The sequence below is a fragment of the Elephantulus edwardii genome, unplaced genomic scaffold (assembly GCF_000299155.1).
Source record: "Elephantulus edwardii isolate Elephantulus edwardi_28Jun2011 unplaced genomic scaffold, EleEdw1.0 scaffold00219, whole genome shotgun sequence".
Taxonomy (NCBI): Eukaryota; Metazoa; Chordata; class Mammalia; order Macroscelidea; family Macroscelididae; genus Elephantulus; species Elephantulus edwardii.
The window spans coordinates 510,132-514,784 of record NW_006399969.1 but is presented as its reverse complement, the minus strand read 5'-3'; the positions used below and the strand labels follow the sequence as shown (position 1 = coordinate 514,784).

At 43.0% G+C, this 4,653-nt stretch overlaps 1 pseudogene; it reads left to right on the top strand.

Annotated features, from left to right (window-relative positions):
* Positions 1-251: 251 nt before the first annotated feature.
* On the top strand, positions 252-4,088 carry LOC102873052 (annotated as a pseudogene).
* The last annotated feature ends 565 nt before the right edge of the window (positions 4,089-4,653 follow it).

Sequence of the window (4,653 nt, the reverse complement as noted above, 5' to 3'; positions counted from 1 at the left end):
AGATCGGAGCCAGAAAAGACTCTTGCTCACACAGGCGATTTGGATTTTGTCTTTACTATGAAAGCCCGTTTACCTGTTTGTGTTTCGTGGGCGTGGATCAGAGCCCGCACACATTTCCTAGCAGAGAAGCGCCCCGGAGCTTCGCGCCAGGCGCGCCCACTGGCTTTCTCTCTGCGCCCTCCGGCACGCGCTCCCTGAGCGCGCGGCGGTGAGGAAGCGGTGCGGCCGTTATACGCGGCTTTTCGTCCGCTATGGCGGGCCATTGCGCGGCGCTGCTGCTCTGCTGGCTGGGCTGCGTTAGCGCGCTATGGAGGTAGACACGCTCCGAGGTGGTGGGCGTGCGGGCGGGACCACTTCAATGCCCAAGGGAGAGGCCTAGATGGGCTGGACCCCTTTCCTGTGGCTGCGCGCACCTGGTGCATTTGGGTCACTGCAGGGACTTCTGCCCACCTGGGTGCCCTTCTTGTCCCCGCAGCCTGCCCTTGCAGGACACCTCCCAGTCCCCAGCTTCCTGAACTCCAACTCTGGCATCTAGCCGCTCCCCCTACCCAGAATTTTCAGTAGATAACATTGGAATGGATTGAATGGAAAGAACTGGAGTTAGAAGACATTAGTTAAACCAACTGTCTAGTTCCCACAACTCCGTCCTCTGGGCATTTGAACCCCTATAAATCCCTGTCGTTTTCTTTTGCTGAAAAGGAGAGCAGCAAATGAGAACTCAAATGGCACTCACAGGGATGAATAAGACAGGGGAGAAAGGATACCGGGCTAAACAGAGATATCTTGAAAGTAGTTGGTTTATGTTAGGTAGCTGAAGTGGAGAAACTTGTGAGAAAGGGCTATTAAAACACAAAATACAAAGGTGAGGAAATGAAATTTCTGCACAAGGTGATTTTACCTGGGGAATAATAACAATCGATTTCTGAAAGATCCTCAATGCAGTTTTAGTATGCTGTAGCTGCAGGATTGGAAAGTGTGTCAAAATATTTTACAAAGGTTTTAAACAATGGTCAAAATACAAATGATTAGCCAGAATACTCATAGCCTAGATAGCCTGTTTCAGGGAGTTTTGGTGCCTTAGTGGTAAGGAGATATGCTGCCAACCCAAAGGCACTCGGTTCAAATCCACTAGCTGCTGTGCAGGAGGGCCATCTCCTTCCTTGCAATTTGAAAACCCACTAGAGGTCAATTGTGAGTCTGTTCCAACTCGACAATATACAACAGCATATGGAGTTGTATTCAATTGAAAATATTTAAATAAAAAAATTTAAATCTATTAAAACTATTTTTTAAATCTACTAAAACTATTTTTCATAGTCTAGTTTTGATATTATCTTTTTGTAAGGTAAAAAAGGTGCAGAGAACCGGGTGAAGTGAAACAAAAGAGTTTATTAGTGGCTCTTGGGTCAGATTTACTGTCTGAGGCCAGAGAAAGGCAGGGTCAGGCAGCAAAGTTACCAGTGAGGAAGAGCTACAGGTTAAGCTTTATAGGTAGGGGTTGGGAGTCGGGAGGTCAAACTGGTGGTCAGATTTCGTGGAGAAAGTTGTTTGGATGCCCTTTGTTAGCTTCTAATGACGGAGCTGCACAGTCATGCAAGATGTAATTGATGGCTGGGTTTCCTTCTGATTGGCCAGTCGTCTTATGCCAGGTAGATTGGGATGTCTCTTAGAAGGTGCGGTCAGCACAAGATGTCGCCCAGGCCCCAAGGTGACCTTTCATTTTCCTTTTGAATCTTGATTTTTGTCGTTGTTGATTGCTATTGAGCTGAGTACAACTCATCGTGACTCTGTGAACAAAAGACCTGAACCCTGTTCTATAACTATCGTCATTTCTCTAAGTTCATAAAGCTTCCAGAGGCATGTTGTTTAGGAAGTGGATGCCACTCCTGCTTCCAAACCTATCTTAATCCAGAAGCTCCATCAAACGCTGTCCACCTTGGGCGACCATTATGGCATTTGACACACCAGTGGTACAGGATTCAGCATTACAGCAACCTAAGGTTACCTCAGTACAACAAATTGACAGAAGAGTGCTGTACCACTTAGAAGAATGTTCCTCCAAAATATAATAACACTAGGTGTGAGGTTCACAGGCCCTCAGACCCAACTGACTTTTAAACACAAAGCACTCCACCAGGTCCTGTTTACTTTAAATAAGAGGCTTAAATAAAAAAAAAAAAACAATCAACCAAACATTATACAACTTATAATTTTGTTGTTGCTATTATGTGCCATCAGTTGCCTGTAACCATAGCAACCCTAAGTATAGCAGCTCTGAACCCTGCCCTATACTAAACCGGTCTCACTAATCCTGATACACCAACTCCCATTGTCTTAGTTACTATATCAGTCCATCACATCCAGGGTCTTCCTCTCCTCTGCTGTCCTTACACCCTTCCGAGCATGATGTCTTTCTCCAAAGACCAGTCTCTTTTGGCCATGTACCCAAAGTATGTGAGGTGGTGCTTCAAAATCCTAACCTTCAAGGAGAAACTTGGTTTCACCCTCTCTAAGACAGACCTATTAGTTTTCTTGGTATGTTCAACACTCTTCCTCAGCAACATAACTCAAAGGTATCGATTCTTCTTCTGTCATCCTTAGTCATTGTCCAGCTCTCTGAAGTTTAACAAGTAATTGCGAAGACCATGGCCTAGGTTAGGTATATCTTAGTCTCTAGACTGACATCATTGCTTTTCAGCATGCTGGAAAAGTCCCTGACAGCAGATTTGTTGTTGTTAGGTATGGTTAAGTTAGTTTCAACTCATGTTGTTAGGTGCCATGAGTATAACTCATAGTGATCTTGTAAACAACAGATCTAAACCCTGTCCTATCCTGTGCCATCCTCATCATCCATGACATACTTGTCCCTGTTGCTACAGTCACTGTGTCATTCTGTCACATTGAGGATCTTTCTTTTGCTGACCTCCACCTTCCTAAGCATGATGTCCCTATCCATGGAATAGTCTCTCCTAGTGATAAGAAGCTGTGCTGCTTCACAAAGGCATGTGGTTCGAATCCATTGGCTGTTCTGTGGGAGAAGGGTGGGTAACCCCTTGCTATGTGATTAAACTGCTCTGAAAACTGCCTAGAGGATCAGCTTTGGATCAGTTTCAAAACACAAAACCAACAAGCAACATGCCCAATGTAACATGGATGAAGCCTTGCCATCCTTGCTTCCAGGGAGCATTCTGGCTGCCAACTCATAGTGATTCCATATATAATAAAACATTGTTGAGGTCGGTGAGTTGGTATAGAGTTCATCTCTGCACGTGTGGCTGTGCTGGGTTGGATTCCTCCTCGCCTTCTCCTGCCGCAAGTTTGGGCACCATGGACCATTGCAGCATTTCATCAGGTGGAGATGCAGAAGCAAACACTTTAAGCAGCTGGTGTTGTCAACCAAAGGAAAAGGGGGGTTAGGGGTTAACATCTGGAAGAACTGCAGCCCCTATGCCATGCCTTTCTGGGTTTTTATTGAGAATCATCAGGAAGGTAAACAAAGGAAAATCACAAGGGAGTAGTAAACAAAAACAAAGAATCATGGGGAAGTAACTCACAAAGAGAAATCTTTTGAAAATAAGGCCAATTCTTCTCTATTGTTTACCTTATGCTTATCTCAGGAGGGAGGGATTCAGTAAATACAAACTAAGAATTGTGTAGACTCTTTAAAAAAATTATTATTAATTTCAATGAAAATTTAGAGATTTTGAATTTCCATTCATTCATTGTTGCACAGAATAATGTAGACTATCAAGGATTGCCTTAATGCCTACCCCTGTAAACATTTAAGGATTGCCTTAGTGCTACTGGGTTAATACCAGATTGTATCAGCCTCCCTCCTATCCTGACATAGCATTTAGTTTATTATTAATATTAAATTTGATATTCGGCTTCCCACGAGCTGGTGCATCAAATGACTGAACTTTGTTGGGAGACATGCATGGACAACCCTGAGCCAAAGTTGGACAGTCAGACTGAGGCTTGTTTTGTGAACTGTGTTGAGCATTTCACTGGATAGCCATTTTATCTTGAATGGCCTGGAACAGACCCAGAAATCTAAGCCAGTCTTCTCAGAAAGCCTTTCTGACTGATCTCAACACTACTCTTTGGAGAGGGAAAGTAGTTCAAGAAAGAAAGCAGAGCTGTTGGTAGGATGACTGAAGAAAATAAAAATTATTGTCATTGGAGAATGAACAGAGACCCACTTCGTGTGTGTGTGTGTGTGTGTGTGTGTGTGTGTGTGTGTGTGTGTGTGTATGTGTGTACTTTGCGGGTCATAGATGTATTTGGTTGTGTTTTTAAAATGCTAATCTTTAAAAATTAATTGACAAATTAATGGAAAACTCTTCCAGATACATATTACTGTATGTAGAACTGTTATTTTCTCAAAGTCCTAGAAACTGTTTTTCATAATTTAAAAATAGAACTTCTTTCTATAATTTGATAATGGACCACATAGATTAAAATCTGTCATGAGAATTCATTTCTGATTACTGGGGAGACTGAACATCGTATTTGTGTCAGGAAAGACAGGTGTTGGGGGAGAGTTGCTTTGGCATTGCAACTAAAGATATTCTAGTGTACAACTATTATTGCTATGGGAAAAGTCCATGGAGCATTCAGTGACTATACACTTTAGCTTTCTAGATTATCTTC